Source organism: Polypterus senegalus, chromosome 6 (genome assembly GCF_016835505.1).
Source record: "Polypterus senegalus isolate Bchr_013 chromosome 6, ASM1683550v1, whole genome shotgun sequence".
Taxonomy (NCBI): Eukaryota; Metazoa; Chordata; class Cladistia; order Polypteriformes; family Polypteridae; genus Polypterus; species Polypterus senegalus.
Window position 1 is genome coordinate 152,050,339 of NC_053159.1, and position 25,072 is coordinate 152,075,410.

Here is a 25,072-nt window from a genome sequence, read left to right on the forward strand (position 1 = left end):
TTTGTATACGATATATGTACACACAATAGTAAACCTACAGTCCATCTGGAAAGTATTCACGGCGCATCACTTTTTCCACATTTTGTTATGTTACAGCCTTATTCCAAAATGGATTAAATTCATTTATTTTCCTCAGAATTCTACACACAACACCCCATAATGACAACGTGAAAAAAGTTTACTTGAGGTTTTTGCAAATTTATTAAAAATAAAAAAATTGAGAAAGCACGTGTACATAAGTATTCACAGCCTTTGCCATGAAGCTCAAAATTGAGCTCAGGTGCATCCTGTTTCCCCTGATCATCCTTGAGATGTTTCTGCTGCTTAATTGGAGTCCACCTGTGGTAAATTCAGTTGATTGGACATGATTTGGAAAGGCACACACCTGTCTATATAAGGTCCCATAGTTGACAGTTCATGTCGGAGCACAAACCAAGCATGAAGTCAAAGGAATTGTCTGTAGACCTCCGAGACAGGATTGTATCGAGGCACAAATCTGGGAAAGGTTACAGAAAAATTTCTGCTGCTTTGAAGGTCCCAATGAGCACAGTGGCCTCCATCATCTGTAAGTGAAAGACGTTCGAAACCACCAGGACTCTTCCTAGAGCTGGCTGGACATCTAAACTGAGTGATCGGGGTAGAAGGACCTTAGTCAGGGAGGTGACCAAGAACCCGATGGTCACTCTGTCAGAGCTCCAGAGGTCCTCTGCGGAGAGAGAAGAACCTTCCAGAAGGACAACCATCTCTGCAGCAATCCACCAATCAGGTCTGTATGTTAGAGTGGCCAGACAGAAGCCACTCCTTAGTAAAAGGCACATGGCAACCCACCTGGAGTTTGCCAAAAGGCACCTGAAAGACTCTCAGACCATGAGAAAAAAAATTCTCTGGTCTGATGAGACAAAGATTGAACTCTTTGGTGTGAATGCCAGGTGTCACATTTGGAGGAAACCAGGCACTGCTCATCACCAGGCCGATACCATCCCTACAGTAAAGCATGGTGGTGGCAGCATCATGCTGTAGGGATGTTTTTCAGCAGCAGGAACTGGGAGACTAGTCAGGATAAAGGGAAAGATGACTGCAGCAATGTAAAGAGACATCCTGGATGAAAACCTGCTCCAGAGCGCTCTTGACCTCAGACTGGGGCGACACTTCATCTTTCAGCAGGACAACGACCCTAAGCACACAGCCAAGATATCAAAGGAGTGGCTTCAGGTCAACTCTGTGAATCACCTTGAGTGGCTCAGCCAGAGCCCAGACTTGAATCCGATTGAACATCTCTGGAGAGATCTTAAAATGGCTGTGCACCGACGCTTCCCATCCAACCTGATGGAGCTTGAGAGGTGCTGCAAAGAGGAATGGGTGAAACTAGCCAAGGATAGGTGTGCCAAGCTTGTGGCATCATATTCAAAAGACTTGAGGCTGTAATTGCTGCCAAAGGTGCATCGACAAAGTATTGAGCAAAGGCTGTGAATACTTATGTACATGTGATTTCTGAGTTTTTTTATTTTTAATAAATTTGCAAAAACCTCAAGTAAACTTTTTTCACGTTGTCATTATGGGGTGTTGGGTGTAGAATTCTGAGGAAAAAAAATTAATTTAATCCATTTTGGAATAAGACTGTCACATCACAAAATGTGGAAAAAGTGATGTGCTGTGAATACTTTCCGGATGCACTGTATATATGAGTTTAAACTTGAATATAAGATGTCATCTTCCTTTCTTGATGACCTTCCCAAACATGTCAGTGGTTAAGTGAGTTCCTTCTAACTTGCAGTCTTGTACTGTCTGCTCATCATCAACAGTGCATTTAAGGGTGTCAAAATAAAGCACTCATTTGATAAAACTGCTGACAGCTTCTTTGCTGAGTGGCCATACTGCTGCTGTATTGTGCACACCGAAACATTTTAAAACTAGCCTGTGAAGTTCAGATTCTGAAGCTACTACTGCAAGACAGTTGCCAACCTGGACAAGGTGCCAATCCACTACAGGGCACCCACTACAATATAATCTTTGATCTTCACCAGTAATATAAATCTATGCAATAAACTGCAAGAAACACAGCAATCTGGAAAATGCAAAGTTGTACCAACAAAACAAAAAATTGCAGGTGTTTAAACAGAAGTATACAGTTGGATTCTTATATGTAAATGTTACATAGTTACGTTAATGTCTACTGTTTGTATTTGTAAATCTGTCAAATGGTTCTAGACATAGCATTTTTATGTGCACTGAAGATTTAAACTATAGATATTCAGTGCAGTAAAAATTGTTCAGTTTAAATATCGATGATGGAAACTTAATAATATGATAATATGAATAAACACCATATACTTTTTAGCATTGCTTAAATTGTTATTTCTGTTAATTTTAATTATGGTATGTCTCCTAAGGCAGTTTTTAAAGTGGCAAAAAATGGTTTGCTGATTGATAACAGTCATTAAGAAAATGCAGTTAACCCAATGCAAAACTGTATGCACATCCCTACATTCATAAAACATCTTGCAATTGCCTTGAGGTTTCAAAAGCAAAGAAATTTAACAATCTTGGTTTTTTTTCTTTCCTTTTTTTACTATATTTTCCTTTTAAAAATGAAGACTTAGTAAAAGTTTCTGCAGATGTAGCCATGCCAATGTGCCATGTATCATCCTTCTCTCCAGGGTGAAAGATAGACCAGCAAGGGACACTCAGATTTCTGGATGCTTTCCAAATTAATTATAAGCAGGTCTGAAAAAAAAATGGGATGCCGAGTAGGCCGCATGCATTTTTGTGACAGGACAGCAATCTCTTTGAAAGTTGGCATTTAGATTTAGGACTGTAAGATCTAAGAAAACAGAAGGACTCTTTCTATCACATGATTTATGAAATATGGTCTCTCCAGGTTCTCAGCTACCTGCTGAATCTGTAAACACCATTGATCAAACCAGGCGCATTTCTACCATTGTGTTTTACTAGAATAAAATGATCCTGTCAAAGTTTAAAAAGAAATTACTGTAAGTGGCACTGTGAGTAACCGTACAATTAGGGTACGTATTATGTGCTCTTTTATACAGCATTAAATTCAGCTTTCATATTGATGACATACAGAAGATCTGTCTACACATTTATCCATTCTCTGAGCCTGCTTAGTCCACTACAAGGTCACTGGGAGTCTGAGAGTGCTGACCAAGACACTGACCAGCTTCTTATAGAGTTAAAGAGTAGGACTATACATAACATGCGTTGGTATTTGCCGTTTATTTGGAGTGCAGGCACACATGCAGGCAGCACAGTACAGAGCATGGCTGACTCTACTGCATTTGGATCCTTGCTTGATTTCTATCACGGACACCATCTGCATTGGCTTTGCATGTTTTCCCAGTGTCATTCCAGCCATCTGAAAAGTTACATCTTCATTGGCTTGGTGCACAAGCAGACGGTGCCATAGACTGGCACCCGATCCCAGGAGGATTCTTTGCTTTCCCGTCCATTGGCATCTTGTGACAAAAAAATGAATAAATGGATCTCTAAATGTCATTATATACTGAATAAATGAGCATGAATAATTACTTATTCACCACCCAAACTTAGATAATAGTGTAAATAACATGACAGACAATACATTTGTCACACTTAATTTAAACCTGAAGAGATGCCTAATTAATGAACGGTGGTCTGCCTGCAATTTTTTAATGATGCAAATTGCTTGAAACAGCAAAAACCTTACAGCAACAGAAATACTTTTTCTGGGGAATTCTGCAGTATTTGCTAACTGTTAATTGAACATAAACAATGCCGAAATAAAATGTGCTCTTAATGTGCCTATATGTTATTTATTAATACTTAAACATGTCACTCAAAAGGAAGTGCTATTACATTAACAGTAAAGATGTATGAGAAAACATCAAAATCACATTATGCTAACGCTACCAGGGGATGTCAAATTATCATTATTGTATTTAACACTGCCAGCTCAAAGCACTGCAGCTTTTTAAAAAGCTTTTTTTAGTTATGTTATCTGCAGGTAAAAACAAAAAAAAAATTGAATTATATAGAAAGTGTTTAGTTTCCCTTCACGTTGCTATTTTCTTGCAACTAAACTTGTGCTATTTGCAGACCACATAGGAAAGGTTAGAAATAATTACCATAAAAATAAGAAACCAGACTTCACAAATACAGTGACAGGTCCACAGGAGCATTTAATACTGCTCATCATTTATTCTTAATCTAATAATTTTAGGCAAATAACAGGCTCACATACAGTATAATAATAATTATAATATTCTTATCAATTTTTTGTAACTATTGCTAGGGACAGTGGGTTAATAACAGTAATAAAAATCATTAATATCCCTACATGCTTTGCCAAACTCGTTTAAGCCAGTTCAGCATCCCTGGACAGGTCGTCAGTCCACCACAGAGCCTCCTTACATTCACCCCTAAAAATCCCTCATGCAATGACAGTTTAGTGATGTACTGCCACCCTGTCTGTGGTTGGCTCTTATCTTGAGCCTGATGGCATCTAAGTAAGCGTTAGCATCCTGTGACCATGAATTAGGTTAGAGATTTGATAATGGTAATATATACCGTATACAGTATACTAGCTAATACGTTCTCCCGCGAATAAGTCAGGACTTGACTTTACCGTATAATTTCTGGTATTTTATAATGTCAGTCATATAAGTTGAATGCAGAAAACTCACGCTATTGGTCCAAGAGATTATGATATGCTAATGCCTACCTGAGAGAGTAACCACGGAGCACACTACCTTTTTTTTCTATGTATTGTGACTACGTGACCACACAGTAATACCCAAACTATTCCAAAGCAATGTTTGCACTAATTTGTGTTTTTTGTATCTCACACCCTCATATACCTTTATTGTAAGAGCATCCCTTATCGATGATGGAGCGTTCGATCAGAAGAAAATATGAAGCTGGTTTTAAATTAAACGTCATTGAAGTAGCAAAAGAAATTGGTAACTGCACTGCTGCAACAAAATTCGATGTGTTTGAGAAGCTGATGTGAGATTGGAAGAGGCAAGAAGATGTAAAAAAAAAATGCAAGTGTTGTATTTTTGAATAGCCATATAACTCGGGGTCTGATTTTATGATAGGTTTTTCGGGTTTATACACAACTTATACACAAGTATATACAGTATTTTCTTTTTTAATCATAATAATTTTAACCAGTGCAATCTGGTAACAGTAGCAATGAGCACAAAGTGTGGACCCACTTAAATGAGTTACCAGTCCAGACCAAATACATCCAACAAGGAAGCTAAGAGATGTGACATGATGACAACAAAATTCATTTCTATTGCGCATTTTCATGGAGAATATGTAACTTACTGTGGTGGGCTGGCACCCTGCCGGGGTTTGTTTCCTGCCTTGCGCCCTCTGTTGGCTGGGATTGGCTCCAGCAAACCCCCGTGACCCTGTAGCTAGGATATAGTGGGTTGGATAATGGATGGATGGATGGATGGATGGATGGATATGTAACTTAAAGTGCCTAACAAAAAGTTGAAGGAAGAAGAATAAAATTACAGGAGAAATAAATAAAAATACAAAAAATCCACTTACATAATACCAATAAACAGCTAAGCAATAGAAAAGGCAGAGTCATTAAATTTGAATTAAATTTTCAAAATGTCTAATGACTATAACGGTAAGTCCGATGTTATGATCAGATGGACAGGGATTATCATGAACACAAAAACTCCAGCTAGCGAGATGCTGGAAAAAATGAACCTGAAGCAGTTTAAAGGCCAAAAGACCACCCAGTCCCCACTATTCTATAAAACATACCCATGGAAAAGTATTTTATTATTATTCTGATGCACTGTCTTAGATAATTAGATGTACTGGATCACATACAAAATTGGAGTGTCCACATATTATCTTAAGTATGCTTTGGGATGGTGAAACAAAACAAAATCCATTAGAGGAACCCCATGTGTAGAAAGGAAGGACATGGCAAGTTAGCACATAATTCACATCCATCTCTTCACCATTGCTCAATGCTGCCAGGATAAGAGGTGTCTCCTTGAAACAGTAAATTGGAATAGGCATTCTGGGTAAATTAATAAACATTTAACTGCAGTATTTACTTCTCTTACTGTATAAAATATTCTGTAATGCTCCTTTTGGCAGTTGTCATTATGAACGGCTTTGTGCTAGAAGGTAATCCAAATACAAGAGCTTATTCATTTTTAAGCATTTAAAAAAATTAGGCCAGCATCATGCAAATCCTGTTTGATGTTGGACTTTTTGGAGGGTGGTTTGGATGAGTCAGTCCAACTTGAAGGCTATATCTGCAGGAGATACCAGTTAATCCAGCACCTCAATTTTAGAGTCATTGAACTGGAGGAGGAGGTGGCTGGTCTGTGTTGTAGAGAATTGGCCGACTTGTCCCAGGTGTTGTTTATGGGGATGGTGTGCATCCCTAAGGTGGCACAAATAGAAGACTCCAGGCCAGAGAAGCAGAGATAGGTGGGACACTGTTAGACGTAGATCCAAGATAAAGTGTACACTGACCAGATGCATCAACCCCAGAACTAGATATGTCAAACTGTTCTCAGGACCTGGATTGTGACTTTGAAAACTATGAGGTGGTAAGCATTCATAAGGAGCCACAACTAGCCACCTCAAAACCAGTCCTCAAAAACAGAGAGGCTGTGATAATAGAGGAATCAGTTGTTAGGGGGACTGATGTGTGAGTTTGCTCTGGAGTCTGAGAGTTTTGCACAATGTGTTGACATCCAGATGTAGAGGCAGGATATACCTCTGAAAGAATGGTTAGATTCTTGGCCAGAGCAGGGGTAGATGAGGTACTCATTGACCATATTGAATAAACTGCATACAGAAGTGCAAGGCTGTCAGTTCTGCAATCCAAATTTAAAAAATGTGCGAAGCTATAGAACAGAATTGACAAGATAGTCTTCTTTAAAGTTCTTCCTGTGGCACTCCTGGTAGGATTAAAGAGATCAGAAGGCTTAATGCATATCTGAAATTTTGATGTAGGATAGAAGGGTATAGGTTCATGGGGCATTGGCACTCCTTCTGGAACAGATGAATTAGTACAGTGAATCGAGACTGTTACTTTAATATGAATCAAACAGTTGGAAACTTATTAAGGGTAAATTTCAGACAAACATTAGGAAGTTTTTCTTCACACACACAGAACCATAGACACATGGAATAAGATAAACTGTAGTCTGGTAGACAGTAAGACTTTAGAGAGCTTTAAAACTTGACTTGGTTTTATTTTGGAAGGATTAAGTGGATGGAATTGACAAGCTTTGTTGGGCAGAATGGCCTGTTCTTGTCAAATGTTTTCTATTGAAGTCCCATTAGGGTGCCAAAATGGATAGTGCTTCTGTCTTGCAACTACAGTGCATCCAGAAAGTATTCACAGTGCATCACTTTTTCCACATTTTGTTATGTTACAGCCTTATTCCAAAATGGATTAAATTTATTTTTTTCATGTACATAAGTATTCTTATATCTTTCCCTTTATCCTGACTAGTCTCCCAGTTCCTGCTGCTGAAAAACATTCCCACAGCATGATGCTGCGACCACCATGCTTCACTGTAGGGATGGTATCGGCCTGGTGATGAGCGGTGCCTGGTTTCCTCCAAATGTGACGCCTGGCATTCACACCAAAGAGTTCAATCTTTGTCTCATCAGACCAGAGCATTTTGTTTCCCATGGTCTGAGAATCCTTCAGGTGCCTTTTGGCAAACTCCAGGCGGGCTGCCATGTGCCTTTTACTAAGGAGTGGCATCTGTCTGGCCACTCTACCATGCAGGCCTGATTGGTGGATTGCTGCAGAGATGGTTGTCCTTCTGGAAGGTTCTTCTCTCTCCACAGAGGACCTCTTCTCTCCCAATCGCTCAGTTTAGATGGTCGGCCAGCTCTAGGAAGAGTCCTGGTGGTTTCGAACTTCTTCCACTTACGGATGATGAAGGCCACTGTGCTCATTGGGACCTTCAAAGCAGCAGAAATGTTTCTGTAACCTTCCCCAGATTTGTGCCTCGACACAATCCAGTCTCGGAGGTCTACAGACAATTCCTTTGACTTCATGCTTGGTTTGTGCTCTGACATGAACTGTCAACTGTGGGACCTTATATAGACAGGTGTGTGCCTTTCCAAATCATGTCCGATCAACTGAATTTACCACAGGTGGACTCCAATTAAGCTGCAGAAACATCTCAAGGATGATCAGGGAAAACAGGATGCACCTGAGCTCAATTTTGAGCTTCATGGCAAAGGCTGTGAATACTTATGTACATGTGATTTCTCAGTTTTTTATTTTTAATAAATTTGCAAAAACCTCAAGTAAACTTTTTTCATGTTGTCATTATGGGGTGTTGAGTGTAGAATTCTGAGGAAAAAAATGAATTTAATCCATTTTGGAATAAGGCTGTCACATCACAAAATGTGGAAAAAGTGATGCGCTGTGAATACTTTCCAGATGCACTGTATATCTTGGTTTGATTTCCAGATTGTCACATTATGCACATTCTCCCTGTAAACAGCATGCTGCAGCAGTCCCACCCAGTAATACTACTGACGATGAATTTTATTACAGTGACCTTTCAAATTTTTTGATAAGTTAGCCTGGTAGAGGCCACTAAATCTGACGTTTGAGTTTAAGTTCTAATATGGCTAGGAGTCAGACTTTTAAAGTCAGGCACTCTTTTGAACAATAGTTGACAAAGATGTGTGAGTGATTCATGGGATTAAAAACTGGCAAACTAAAACAAAAACAGAAACACGTGTTAGGCACTTCCCGAATAGAATTATTGTGCATTTCTTCTCTCTGGATTTACTAAACAGTTTGCCTTCTCCTAAATTGCATTTGGAAAAGAAATGCTGTTTATTTTGCTCTTGTCTTGAGCAGATTACTTTTGGCAGATGCAGTGAACAATGGGCTTCCTCCACTCCTTTTGGACAGATGAATGTGGAGATGCTACAGTTAGTAACTCTTATCAGTACAGAGCATCACTGCGGTCAATATGTGTGACCTGGGGCACAGGAGTCTTTCCCAGGTGGCAACACAAATGATATGCATGGTGCTAATGTGGTGACAATTTTCAGGCTTCTTTGCATTGAGAGGGAGAGCAAATTAAATATGTCTTCCTTCAAGCTAGTCTCATTGGCACCCCCAAGTGGCAACAATTATTTATGATTACTGGCCAAATAATACTGCTTATCTAACACAAAAATGGTAGTTTTTCTGACAATTCAATTATGTTGTTGTCTTCATAGATATAAACGTTTTTATAGACAGAGAAAAAAACAGCAGTTTGTAATAGAAATCCATTACCTTTATTTGTTTGTCTGGCACTTCTAAGCATATGAAATTAATTGTTTCCATATTTGTGCATAGCAACACTGACTGGTTAAACAAAACCCAGTGAATGGGGTTTAAATCTGACATTTTGTGATGTGCACTCCAATGCACAAGTTTCGTCACAGCACTAATTGTTCAAATTTGCCCATTTATTTTAAGTCTGATGAAAATGCTGTATACTTTGCATTACAAAAATCCTTTTATGATGGTTCTTCTCTAGTACAAAAATTTTTATTTTGATATTTATGTCCAGCAACATGTACGTTTTACGTAAATCATCTGTATCTGCTAATGTGGCATAAGTGTAGCAGGATCATTAAATGAAAACTCAAGCATCAACCCACATTGAAGCTCCAGTCCCAAAAAACTAAAAAATTTACTTTGTCATTTCATAAAATGAACAATAAGGAAAAAAATGTTAACTATGGAAATTGTAACCTTTGCTACGACGCCTCTGCAGCAGACATTTTTAAGAACTCATTACAATTTTGTACTGCTGTTAACAAGGCATGGATAAAGCCAGTCTGGTGGTACCATTTCATGGATAACTCATGGACATAATTGATTTTTTTTTACTCAGACTCCTTTTTTAAAGTTATTAATTTGAAAATGAATTCTTAATGTGATATTCTGAATGCAGAGTCACCCTTAAACCACACTATCATTGGGCTTTTCATAGTATAATCACTGGTACTCCGGTAATGACACAGTAGCTTAGTGGTTCAAGCTGATGGGACCACATCCTGGCATGGACACTGCATTTGTGCACTTCACACATTCTCCCAGTGTCTCCATGGATTTTTTCCAGTTACTCTGGGTTTCCTCTTACATCCTAATATATACAAGTTAGTTACTCTGAATTATACCTTTGTGGGTGTGAAATTGACTGTTCACAATCAATTCCTGTCTTGTACCCAGTTATAGATTCTGGTTCCCTATAAGCCTGACTTGGAATCAAACACCGGCTAAACTGGTGAAATCCACTGGATTACTAATTTCTTTTATAATAGTGTGGCATTGATAGATTAGATTAACTGGTGGTTACAGGGGCTGCACTGTAATGGCCTTCTGCTCCATACAAGATTGGTTCCTGTCCAGTGCTTGACACTGCCAGGGTAGGATGTGGCTTCCTGAAACACTACATTGGAATAAGCAAGCTTTGTAAATGAATGGAATTAACACCAGTATTCTTTTTTTTTTTAAACATATTATTATATAATGATCTTTGTGATAGTGGTCACTATGAAAGACACCATGCAAGAAAGTAAACCAAAAAATAGAGCTTTTTAAAGTACTATTTTAAAGATCGGTTGGGTGCCACAGTGGTTAGTGGTACCATCTTAGTTCCATCTTGGTTTGATTTCACAGTCGGTGTGAAGTCTTCATGCTCTTGATGTGTCTCTAGTTGGTCTGGTGTTCTCCCACGTGGAAGATACAAGCATCTTAGGACTGATGACTGTGATCCTAACTTTCTCTCTTTCTTTCCTAGGTGACGAAGCGGAAGCGGAAGTAGAAGCAGACAATGGCCGACAGTGAGATGAATCGCTGCCGTCGTCGAAGAACTCCAGGCACTCGACAAACAGATTCAGAAACTCCTGTCCAGACGAAGGTACCTCAGAGACTTGAAGGCTCGGCTGCTGGACAAACCACACTCAACAACTGAAGTCGACGTAACATCAACCCCACCTCGTGCCGCTCAATTCCAAGGGCAAGTAAGCTTCACCCCCGCGCCTCGTAGGAGCAACGACAACGCAGATGAAGACCTCGGCGGGTTTCAGCTTTGCAGGCGGGGTTCAAGGCTAGAACACCTCCATTGGCACAGGCGAGCATCCCAATCCAGAACCGATTCGACCCTCTCTGCGTCCCCAGTCTGCCTTCAACCCCGGGTGATGTAATCGTGGTAGGTGATTCGATTGTACGAAACCTGAATATCACATGCCCTAATCGAAAATCCTTTGTTTCTTGTTTTCCCGGTGCTCGAGTCCGAGATGTGATGAGGCGGGCGCCGACCTTCTACGAGAAGCACAAGAGGGCAATTGGACCCATTATTCTACACGCCGGCGTAAACGACATAAGGCAGCGAGAGTCGGAGGTTCTCAAGGCTGACTTCGCAGCACTAGTTAAAGACACGAAGGAGAGGACCCCATCGCAAAAATCTTCATCTCGGGTCCACTACCTCTCGTCAGACGATCGAATGAATACTACAGTCGTCTGCTGGGTTTAAACAACTGGCTGAGAGGCTTCTGCGAGAATCAAGACATCGGGTTTATAGACAACTGGGATCTTTTTTGGGAAAGGCCGTGCTTCTTCAAGCGGGATGGACTGCATCCGAATAGATTTGGCGCCCGGGTCCTCTCCGAAAACATCGCTAAGGTAATTCGTCTATCTTGACTGTCTACTTCTACTTTAACCCCTTACGTAATGCTACTGCTTTGATAGGACATAATGGCTTAACAGAGTCTTCTGTTAAAGTGCACAACATTAATAATCTAATAACAAATCTTAATGCACGTAAAAATCTAGGCAGTGCGCATAAACACCAATAATTTAATTGAATTACTACTTCAGATCAACAATGCATTAAAACTATAAAAACGGATTGTAGATTACATAAAAAATACACACAGAGCGGCGTTAACAAAAATAACTTAATTTTTGTTCCGAATACCAATAACACGCATAAAATTCAGCTCTGCCCTTCAGAAACATTAAATATGGCACTATTAAATGTTAGAGCTTTAACTAACAAGACATTTTTTATAAACGATCTTATTAGTGATAGAAACATTGATTTTATTGCACTAAATGAAACATGGCTTAACTCAGAGGCGCAGCTGTTTTAATCGAATCTGCCCTCCGGATTACAGTTTTACTCGTTCAGACCGCCAGGGGAAAAAGGGGGGCGGATTGGCAAACATTTACTCGAGCCAATTAAAATGTAAAGATGTTAGTTTTGGTAAATTTAAGTCCTTTGAGTATCTCACCGTTGTTATTCATGGAGATTCTCACGTTCTAGTATTATCCGTGTATAGACCTCCTAAATATAACGCGTCTTTCTTTGAGGAATTCTCTGACTTAATGTCAATTTTAATTACAAACTATGACACACTCTTAATAGTCGGTGACTTTAACTTTCATATCGACAATCAGTGTGACCAAAAAGGGAAAGAATTCATGAACCTCCTGGACTCTTTTGATTTGAGGCAGCTCGTTAATCAGCCTACACATAAAGCAGGTCATACGTTAGACTTAGTGATTGCTAAAGGACTTAAAGTTGATTTAAAGCAGGTCATTGATATTGGTCTATCAGACCATTTCCTTCTACTATTTAATATAGAAATAAAGATAGAAAACACTCATGAGAAGCATTTTGTTAAAAAACGCTTCTTTGACTCATCAGCAGCTTTAAAACTTACAAACATTCTAAGCAATCAGTCCGTTTATAGTGCCAACTATAATAGCGAGGATAATGTAAATAGTAAAGTGGAAAACTTTAATTCTAAAGTAAGAACTGCTGTTGACATAGTTGCACCTGAAAAGACAGTTAAAAAATCTTCTAGTACTGTTATTCCATGGAAGACCCAAAGAGTGTCTGATTTAAAAGAACATGTCGTAGAGCTGAGCGTAAATGGAGGAAAACTAAACTAACTATCCATTATGAGATATTGAAGGTTAAAATAACAGAATACAATAACACTGTCCGTCTTGAGAGGCTGCTATTTTTCTAATATTATAAATAACAATGCTAGTAATCCCAGAGTCTTATTTTCTACAATTGATCGTCTGTTAAACCCAGGTAACACAAAGGAATGCCCCAGAATACTTCCAGTGAAACCTGTGAGAACATTGCTGTATTTTTCAATCAAAAAATTAATGATATTAGAGATAACATAGTATATCTCCCCAACACTGCAGAACCTCCAAAGCCCCGGTACTCCATTATAAACAAATTAAATGCTTTCACCAGGATAGATTTACCTGAATTACATAGTATAATCTCTCAACTGAAACCCTCCACCTGCGTCCTTGACCCAATACCAACAAGGTTTTTCAAAGAAATATCAGGCGTGCTAATTGACAATATTCTGACATAGTAAATTCGTCATTAGATACGGGGGTCTTCCAGACTGTCTTAAGACTGCTGTAGTTAAACCCCTGCTCAAGAAAAATAATCTTGACCCCTCTGCCTTTGAAAATTTTAGACCCATCTCTAACCTGCCCTTCTTAAGTAAAATTCTAGAGAAGGCAGTCATTATGCAGTTAAATGACCACCTCAATAAACATGCTATTCTTGATAAATTTCAGTCAGGCTTCAGAACAAATCACAGCACAGAAACTGCACTCGTTAAAGTAGTAAATGACTTGCGGTAAATGCAGACAGAGGCCATTTATCTGTTCTCATCCTCTTAGATCTGAGTGCTGCATTTGACACCATTGATCACAATATTCTTAGAAATCGCCTTAGTCAATGGGTGGGCCTCTCTGGCAGTGTCTTAAATTGGTTTGAATCCTACCTGGCAGGGAGAAAATTCTTTGTGAGTTGTGGTAATCACATCTCAAAGACACATGATATCATCATATGGTGTTCCACAAGGCTCTATCCTGGGTCCGCTGCTCTTCTCAATCTACATGCTTCCGTTAGGTCAGATTATCTCAGGTTACAACGTGAGCTACCACAGCTATGCTGATGACACACAGCTGTACTTATCAATAGCACCTGATGACTCCGACTCTTTCGATACACTAACACAATGTCTTACTGGTATTTCTGAATGGATGAATAGTAATTTTCTCAAACTAAATAAAGAGAAAACTGAAATTTTAGTAATTGGCAATAATGGATTCAATGAGGTTATCAGAAATAAACTTGATGCATTAGGATTAAAAGTTAAGACGGAAGTAAAAAACTTAGGGGTAACTGTTGACTGTAATCTGAATTTTAAATCGCATATTCATCAGACCACTAGGACAGCATTTTTTCACTTAAGAAACATAGCAAAAGTTAGACCTCTTATATCATTGAAAGATGCTGAGAAATTAATTCACGCTTTTGTTTTCAGTAGACTAGATTACTGTAATGCACTCCTCTCAGGACTACCCAAAAAAGACATCAAACACTTGCAACGAGTGCAGAATGCAGCTGCTAGAATCCTAACTAGGAAAAGAAAATCCGAACACATTTCTCCAGTTTTGATGTCACTACACTGGTTGCCTGTGTCATTCAGGATTGACTTTAAAATACTGCTTATGGTTTATAAAGCCTTAAATAATCTCGCTCCATCTTATATATCGGAATGCCTGACACATTATATTCCAAATCGTAACCTTAGATCTTCAAATGAGTGTCTCCTTATAATTCCAAAAGCTAAACTTAAAAGAAGTGGTGAGGTGGCCTTCTGCTGCTATGCACCTAAAATCTGGAATAGCCTGCCAATAGGAATTTGCCAGGCAAATACAGTAGAGCACTTTAAAACACTGCTGAAAACACATTACTTTAACATGGCCTTCTCATAACTTCACTTTAACTTAATACTGATACTCTGTATGTTCAATTCATCACAATAACTATTCATAGTGGCTCTAAAATCCATACTGATGGAAGATGCTATGGCAATTGTCAGCAAATATGGAAAACCTGATCTTTTTATTACAATGACATGCAATCCCAAATGGGAAGAGATTGTAAATAACCTTCAACATGGTCAACCTGTTGATGGACAACCACATTTAGTTGCAAGAGTATTTCACCTAAAACTGAAAGCTCTGATCAATGATATCTGTAAAAAACATATTTTTGGAGTCCTAAAAGCAATAGTCTACGTGATAGAATTTCAAAAGAGAGGTTTACCACATGCTCACATACTTCTCATTCTTAAAGAAAGCTGTAAACCAAAAAATGAAGAACTGATAGATAAAATTGTCTCTGCTGAAATCCTTAATATAGAAATTACTCCTCGTTTACATGCAATTGTAACAAAACATATGATTCATGGACCATGTGGAGCACTCAATCCTAATTCTTCATGTATGACAAATGACAAATGCTCTAAGGATTTTCCGGAGGAATTCCAAATAAAAACTATTGCTAACAGCAATGGCTATCCAAAGTACAAGAGAAGAAATACAGGCCAAAGTATAATTCTTAACGGTAAGAAAATTGATAACAGTTGGGTTGTACCATATAATCCTTACCTAGCCTTGAAGTACAATTGCCACATTAATGTTGAAGTTTGCGCATCAGTGAAAAGCGTTAAATACCTTTTTAAATATGTGTACAAAGGTCATGATTGTGCTAATGTTGTCATTCAAGAACAAGGTACTTTGAATCACAATGAAATTAAGACCCTTATTAATTTAAGGTATGTCAGCTCTCCAGAAGCAGCATGGCGTTTGAATGGGTTTGAAATACATTATCAATCACATACCATCCATAGATTACCAGTGCATCTGCCTGAAGAACAATCGATGTTTTTCAACCCAAATGACATTACCACAGTGGTACAGAGAGCTTCAAACCGTGATACTCAATTGACAGCTTGGTTCAAATTAAATCAACAAAAACGTGAAGCAAAGACCATATTATATTCTGACATTCCTTTGCACTATGTGTTTGACTCTGAAAATTGTACTTGGAAATTACGTCAACGTGGTGCAGAAAAAGCTATTGGACGAATGTATTCTGTCAATTTTACATCAGATACAGAGCGCTACTGTCTGCATCTACTATTGCTACATGTTCCGGGTGCAGTATCCTTTGAAGATCTGAGGACAGTACATGGAAATGTCTATCCCACTTTCAGAGAGGCCGCAAAAGCTAAAGGACTTATTAACGATGATGAAGTGTGGGACAACACTATGGAAGAAATGTCCAATTCACAATGCCTAAACAACTTAGGGAATTATTTGCATATATCTGCGTTTTTGCATCATTACAAAATATGACTGACCTTTTCCTAAAATATGAGCAATACCTCATTGAGGATTTAGTTCACAAACATAAACAACACAATGATGATTGCACAATATGTCGTAACATTGCACTTAAAGAAATATCCAACATTCTGGTACTACATGGCAAAACCTGTGAAGATTTTGGATTTCTTTCCACAGTGCCAAATACTGATCTACTCTGGAATACGTATGACAAGGAATTTCAAAAACACACAGCTGAAGAAATGGAGAAAACATTAAACAGACAACAAAAATCATCTTTTTGAGTGTGGAAGAACATACCACTCTCAGTTCAAATTACCTGTTCCGATGCTTGACAACTCAATATCAAATATGCGCTTCAATTCTGCTGATGCTGAAAATTTGAGATCATGTACAATACTCATTTGGGATGAGTTACTATGGCCCCCTCTACAGCTCTTGCAGTGGTCGACAAACTGCTGAAATAAATAATGGACAACCACAAACCCTTTGGTGGAAAAGTTTTCTTACTTGGTGGAGATTTTCGGCAAACACTTCCCGTGGTTCCTCATGGTGATCACGGACAAAAATTGGCGAAGCATGTATAAAGTATAATAAACTGTGGCAAAACTTCCAAGTACATAACCTTACAAACAATATCCATTCAGTTGACACTGAATTCAGCAACTGGCTGATCCAAGTTGGCAATGGTGATACACCACACATTGATGGTTTGCCTGAAGACATAATTGAAATCCCTTCAAAAATTTTATGCACAGGAGATATCATCAAAGACTTATTTGGAGAAAGAATTCTTGTTGCCGAAGTCTCAAAAATAGCAAAAAAGTCTATTCTTTGCCCAAAGAACTCTGATGTTGATACCATAAATGAAGAGGTGCTAAACATTTTGGAAGGAGATACTGTGACATTCCTCAGCTCAAACTCAATTGATGACTCAACTGAGCAAGATATGCCGAACTATCCTATTGAGCTTCTTAATCAGCTAACTCCAACAGGAATGCCGAGGCATAAACTGAACCTTAAAAAGGGAGCAATAATTATGCTCCTTAGGAATATAAACACTAAAAGAGGATTGTGCAATGGAACCCGCCTCTTTGTTAAAGACTTGAAAAGAAACCTCATCATTGCTCAAGTAATAACAGGTTCAGCTGAAGGGGACATCGTCTTTATTCCCAGTATTGATTGGCTCCGTCCTCTACTAATTTACCCTTTACCTTAAGAAGGTGACAATTTCCAGTTACATTTGCCTTTGCCATAACAATTAATAAAGCTCAGGGGCAAACCTTAGAAAAAGTTGGCATTTACTTGCCACAACCAGTATTCAGCCACGGTCAGTTATATGTGGCATTATCTAGAGTTAGAAGTTTTTCAGATGTTGTTGTCAAGGTTGTAGATGGTCCTGAACAAGGCAAACTGTTGCCAAACTCAGATAGAGTATTTACAAAAAATGTTGTCTATAATGAAATTTTATAGAAAAATTTCATGAGGTAAAAAAATAAAAACTTTTTCCTAAATATCTTCTTCAAATATTGTGTCTTACAGATTGTTACAAAGTTTTACACTAAGGCAATATTAATTATACTTACTGTATTAGCATATACATTTCTATTTTATTTTTATTATTATCTTACTTTAGGCTTCTTGCAAAAATATTTTTGACAAAAAAATAATTATGACAAGAAACAGAATGAGGTCGAGGACCCTTGCCATTTAATATAGACTGTTCCTACTAATGTTTATGCAATACTGTTCTAGCGCCCGTTATTGTAACGGGCTTAATGTCTAGTGTATATATATATATATATTCCTGGTGTGGCGGAAGTGCTGGGCTCCAGGGATATGCAGGCATTGGGGCGCCGCCTGGCGGTGGCCACGGGTCCCTACAAAGCTGGGCTTCCAAGCCCTGTACCCGAGGTCCCCAACATAACCAGGCCGGACGCCCCCTCGCGGTCTGGAGGAGGCACAAGCCCAGCCGGGGACCACAATATATATATATATATATATATATATATATATATATATATATATATACAGTATATATATACAGTATATGCATAGGTCTGATCACAATCTGACATTTGGGTGGTTACCTACCAGGTAACGTGTAGTTGGTCGGCCATCTGGCAGGCATCCGCCACATCCTCTCAGTTGCGAGAAGCAGATCATAGACATATAGTACCTGCCAAATAATACAAAGAGTACATGACGTGTGTTTCGTCCTATTTGAGGCTCGTCCAGTGTACACACTTGTGCTTCCCCTTGCAGGAATTGTAGCTTGGATGTCAGCACCTGAGGCAAAGCCTCAGAAATTGTGCCAGAGCGTCTGGTTTGCTTATTTGAAAGGGTGCCCCAAATAGAAAATATTTAATATGTAAAAAGAGAGGTAGGTCAGCAAAATGGTTAAATCCAACATTTGACTTATAATGTACAATAGCTGTTTTTCCCAATGTTCCTGAGGACTTTTAATGTCATTATGCCTTTCATAAAAGCTTTGCAGTGTTCATGGAAGCTTGAATTTTCTTCAGTTTTGTCTTCAGACCAATGACACACTGTTGTGCAATGCAGTGATTGTTTGACATTTTAAGTGTCTCATTTTTCAAAGGAAGGTTTATGCAGTAATGGCCATCAATAATTTTTGCACAGATTGTGAACATAATGTTTTTCTGAGATATTTCTTCCTTGCCTTTAGATGGTGTATTTCATGACAGAGGAATATAACACACCTTCATGGCTGTGGGGAGCTTATACATTCTGTCTTTGTATCTCTGCAGGTTTTATTTTGTTACACCAGTTTTCTCGAACATCTCAGATTAAAGAAATCCAAAAATGATGTTTTTCTTTCTGCTGCTACTTTCCATTGATGTTAGCAGGGATAAACTCCACTAATCTCATGTTTTCCTGGAGAATGGAGATTACTACATCCCTTCTACTTTTAGCTTCAATGGAAACCCAGCTTGAACAACAGCAAACAATATGAAAATGTCAATGAAGAAGTTTCAAACGACTCGTTTCACATAATCCAACTGTCAGGTATACTCACAATGTCCCAAAACACATACTGTATACCAGTGCCCTTCAGAATATTAGGGACAGATATACAATTTTTTCTTGATTTGTATACATTTTGGTCACACCGTGGAGAAATGACAAGACTTTTTATACATGGTACCTCCATTTCAGGGCACCATAATGTACGGGACAATTGGGTGTCAGGAGTTGTTTGCGATTGCTCAGGTGAGTTTCATTGCATTGTATTAGTGTAGGCATAAGTTGCCATTATTTCAACATGAGGACAAGGGCTGTGCCAATGAATGTCCAAGAAGCCATTATGAGGCTGAAATACAAGAATAAAACCATTGGAGATATCGGTAAAACCTTAGAATTACCTAAATTAAGTGTAAGCAATATCATTCAGAAGTAAGAATGCACTGGTGAGCTCAGTAATGGCAAAGAGATTACTAGGCCAAGGAAGACCTCCACTGCTGATGACAGAAGAACCTTTGCCATGGCAAACAAAAAGCCCCAAATTTCTAACCAAACAGATCAGAAACAGTCTTCAGGAGGAAGATGTAGATGTGTCAGAGCCTGCTATCCACAGATGACTTCATGAACAGAAATACTGAGGCCACACTGCAAGATGCAAACCACTAGTTAGCTACAAAAATGGGAGTGCCAGATTCCAGTTTGCGAAAAAGTACTTAAAACAGCCTGCGGAATTCTGGGAATAAGGTCTTGTGGACAGACAAAACAAAGATGAACCTGTATCAGAGTAATAGCACGAGCAAAGCGTGGTGATGAAAAGACAGCCCAGGATCCAAACCAGACCATCTGATCTGTTAAAAATGGAGGTGGGGGTTTGGGCATGTATGGCTGCCATAGGTTCTGCCACACTTCTCTTCATTGATGATGAAACTGGTAACAGAGGAGGCACAATGAATTCTGAGGTGTGTAGAAATATCTGATCTGCTCAGGTTCCAAACTCATTGGATGGCGCTTCATCCTACAACAACAACAACAACATTTATTTATATAGCACATTTTCATACAAACAGTAGCTCAAAGTGCTTTACATAATAAAGAATAGAAAAATAAAAGACACAATAAGAAAACAAAATAAATCAACATTAATTAACATTGAATAAGAGTAAGGTCCAATGGCCAGGGGGGACAGAAAAAACAAAATAAAACTCCAGATAACAAGATAATGATCCCAAACATACTGCTAAGGCTACATGGGAGTTTTTCAAAGCTAAAAAGTGGAAAATTCTTGAATGACCAAGCCAGCCACCCAAATTAAATCCATATTATCAGGCCTGCAATATGCTGAAGAGTCAAGCCTCCAAAACAAGCAGGAGCTGAAGATTGCTGCATTAGAGGCTTGGCAGAGCATCACCAGAGAAGATCCTCAGCACCTTGTGATGTCTATGAATCGCAGACTTGAAGTAGTCATTGCAAGCAAGAGATATTCAACAAAGTCCAAAATATAACTGCTTTAATAGACCTGCCATTTTGCTGTTCCAAACATTATGGTTTCCTGAAATATCTGCAATGCGCACTTTAATCACTTCTGAATTGTAATTTTAAACTGTGGAGTAGAGGGGTAAATCAAAAAAAAATGTTTCTATGTTCCTAACGCAATGGAGGACATTGTATTCTGCTTAAAATAACTTCTAGAAAATGCTTTCATGCATGACAGAGAAGCATGTTCATATAGGATTGAGTTTTTAAATTGAAGACCCTTTGGTCTACACTACTTCCAGTTTTTCCATTGGCAGCTTGTGAAATTGACCCGCTGCTTGTTGAAACACAAAATATGCACCTGACAATGTTTTCACTCGCTTTTCCTTAACTTTTAGCTTTGAATGGTACAACTCTAAATGAGCCATTACTGAGCTGGCCAGTGAATGAAGGGACTCACAGATCTTTCATTTTTTATGGACATTTTAATATTGGGTCACCACCGATACCCATTGTATCAAGAATTCTGTGATCTCCATGAAGACATGAGATTAAAAGTTATTCTTGGACATCAAACAATGGGATTAAGCAAAAGATACTAAAGTAATTATGTTTGGGTGGAGTATTCTTTTAAGTTCCTTGATGACTCTAGAGAAGAATGCTTTGTGATTTGTTGTTGTCCATTCAGAGAAGGACCCCTTCCTTGCACCAAGGCAGCTTGTCTATCCCAATGCTGCAGAGTGTGGGTACAGAAAATTGTTGACTAATTTTGTGTTTCTTCCTTCTTTAACGTGCTATAACATAACTGTTTTATAACAATCAATTAAGAAGAATCGATGATTTCTTAACATGCTATTCTGTTAATATGTTCCTGATCTGCATTGTCTTGCTGTCTTACTGCTCACTCGCCAAGCTTTCATTTCTTACCTATCAGAGAAGCTGCTTAAACCCAGGATAACAATTATAAATCTGGGTTTCATCACTGGTAATAAATCACCTCCTACTCATGTCCCAATCTGCCTTCAGCAGGTCAAGGCTGTCATGAGAAATCTCAGTGCTAAAGCCGAAAGAGTCTACAAACACTGTCGCAGCCATAGTATGGAAGTTTAAAAAAAGGCATTTGAAACATTTGATTTCCTCGTCTGTTGAATTTGCAAGACTGTATTGACATGGGATCGTGTCCTGAAGGTGTCCTGCAGATGCCTTTTAGCTGTTGCATATGGAGGGGTTTGTGTTGCCTGAGCCTGCTGCAATTTTAGAATTTCCATTGTACACAAAAACAGAAGAGGACATAGTAAAAAGACGTGAGCAATGAAACAGGCTTAAATAAACATCAAAACTGCTAAGCAAAAATATGGTGGTGAATTGAATTCATTTATCCAAAAAAAGGAGAAATCATTTTGGAAAAAAAGTAAAATAAACTGGGAGCCTGAACTTGAAAAGCCACAGTGTTTAAGTGTGAATAATCAGTCAGGGGCCCTTCTGAAAAATGAGGCAAATGAGCTAAAATGAACCTCAGGTGACTGACGCATGATTGCAGTTGCTAAGTAACAGTAAATAAGAGTTACAGTCAAAGAGAAAAAAACGCATATGAATGAGGTGGACAAAAGTCGTGAAGGGGCCATGCCAGAGGGTGAGTACGAACAAAGGGGTGACACCCAATAGGTCTTGGCAACAGTCACAAGAGAACATAAGGTGCCAGGTCAGCTCTCAAGTTTAATATCAATATTTAGGATTTCACTTATGGCATTCCAAACATGCTTAAGGGGACTACAGCCCCCTAGTGGCCAAATGCTCTTTGCAATAGGCTCTGTTTGGAGTCAGCTTTCGTCAGTGTTTTTTTCAATATTGGCTTCTTTGTGTCATCATCCTGCCTCCTGCTGTCCACACATCCATTTGCACTGGAATCTTGTCTACAACTGAAAAAAAGCCATGAAGTGCATGCCATCCCAAATCAAAAACAACTGTGCCTGGGCATTGATTCCACACCTACTGCTTCTTGTTGCTGTACAATTAACTCTTTATCAGAGAAGAACTCCTCAGTCAAATTGCATAAATGTATTATACCTGAAGTTACTTGCTGTTTCTATATTAATCTTGAAAATAAGTGAGGTCAGTTCAGAACTTAGTATAATTTGAGAAAGATTTGTCTCATTTTTATGGAAAGGAATTACTCATTTTTTGTTTTGTTTTTCTTTTAACTAAATGCTTGATAGATAGTCTTTTTGTCATTCACAGACAAGAACTAAATGACATCAAATAGGACAGCAACTATTTACTGAACCATTTTTTTCCAATAGAATTTTACAGGAGATCACAATTATTCTTTTCAATTAACAAGGGAGCCTCATCCTTTACACCCCACTGCATTTTTCTCTTCTGTACAGGAGATACTTTACACTTTTCAGGTAATACTAGGGTGTTGTGCCATGTTAGCCATAATGAATGTAGTGAAAAGCCAAGCAAAATGACACCTTTTATTGGCTAACTAAAAAGATTACAATATGCAAGCTTTCGAGGCAATTCAGGCCCCTTCTTGAGGCAAGATGTCCATCCATCCATTATCCAACCCGCTATATCCTAACTACAGGGTCACCGGGGTCTGCTGGAGCCAATCCCAGACAACACAGGGCACAAGGCAGGAACAAATCCCCAGGCAGGGCGCCAGCCAACAGCAGGGCTAGTCAAGATGTAATCATTGATTACATTTTGCCTGAAGAAGGGGCCTGAGTTGCCTTGAAAGCTTGCATATTGTAATCTTTTTAGTTAGCCAATAAAAGGTTGCATTTTGCTTAACTTTTCACTACTTTTTTTGAGGCTAGGTATCTGCACTGGCAATCGGAAGTTTGCTGAATCCCGTAAATGCCAAAAGGGACTCTGCTCTGTTGGGCCCTTGAGCAAGGCCCTTAACCTGCAATTGCTGAGTGCTTTGAGTAGTGAGAAAAGTGCTATATAAATGCAAAGAATTATTATTATTATTACTTTTCAGGTAACAAATTCTAAATTTAATAAAGTTTATATAATCTAATCTAGTCTTATAGGCCAGGGATTCTTAAACTATGCGTTGTGAAATGGGTTAGGGTGGGTTGCAAGTAACTGACATTGCTCCCACAATCTTCCTTAATTCCCCTGCCCTGCTCTGACAATCAGCGGTGATTCTCTGAAGGGAACGACTTCCCTGCTATGACAGTCATGAATCTCCAAGGCGCATGCATCTCCTCTGAAGGTTCATAGAGGAATTTTTGACAGTTGTCCATGATCATCCAAGGGGGCCAGCTCTGACAATTATCCAGGCATTTAAATGAGGAGCGGGTCTTGAAGACACTAAGAAGGGCAAGATTGAGTCACAACAAATAAAAGAAAAAAAACACGTAAGAGGCCTTTTGCTTTTAGTTTTGTCAAGCTGAACAGGATGGATGGGGATGCTGGAGCATGAAGTGGGGTTCTAGAGTGATTACTTAGTTAGTTTTGAATCAGAGAAAACTAATCTTGACCTTAGTGATAACAATTTACTGTAACATCATGATGTATATACTTTCAGTGTTTGTCAGAGCTTGCTCCAACTAAAAATGAGAAAATGAGCCAAGCTGTTTGGACTAAAAGGCAGGCAGATTGCCTTTTTTACAAAAAAATAGCACTTTCAGAGAGCTCTCAATCCTTATGTATACTATATACATGTGATACAGCTCCCGCCAAATAACATAAAGAGTACATGACATGTACATGAGTTTCTAAGGGCTTAAAATATATAAAAATAACCATACAAACATATGGTTTCTACTTCGCGGATTTTCACCTATCGCGGGGTGTTCTGAGACGCAACCCCCCGCGATTGAGGAGGGATTACTGTACACATCTTTGCTTGAATGTCACTGTCTGAGGCGAAGCTGATTCACTTACTTGACAGGGTGAAGATTGGAGTATTACATTCATAGCTCTGAATTGCACTCTATTTACTTGGATGGTTACCTACCAGGTAACACTTGCGGTTGGTCGACTAGTCAGCAAGCATCCACCTCGTCCTCTTGTGATTCAGACTTACAGTATGTAATACTCCAAATTTCACTCTGCCAAGTAAGTGAACCAGCCACCATTGCACAACGTCTGAGGTGTGTACACCTGATGAGCCACCTAATATATATATTGTGGGGGGACAGTCAGGGGCCTTTCCCGGTCAGGACACCCTTCTGATGAGAGGACCAGGGGAGAAGATATGTCAACAGCAGTACCGGAACATGAGAGGGAAGCCCCCCTGAATGGCATCGGGGCCACGGGCTTGGAGCTTGGAAGCTCAACCCTGCTGGGGACCGAGGCCACCGACAAGGGGCACCTGAACAGCTCCAGAAC

General features: G+C 39.0%; 1 pseudogene; it reads left to right on the forward strand.

Annotated features, from left to right (window-relative positions):
- Positions 1–14,929: 14,929 nt before the first annotated feature.
- Positions 14,930–17,740, forward strand: LOC120530669 (annotated as a pseudogene).
- The last annotated feature ends 7,332 nt before the right edge of the window (positions 17,741–25,072 follow it).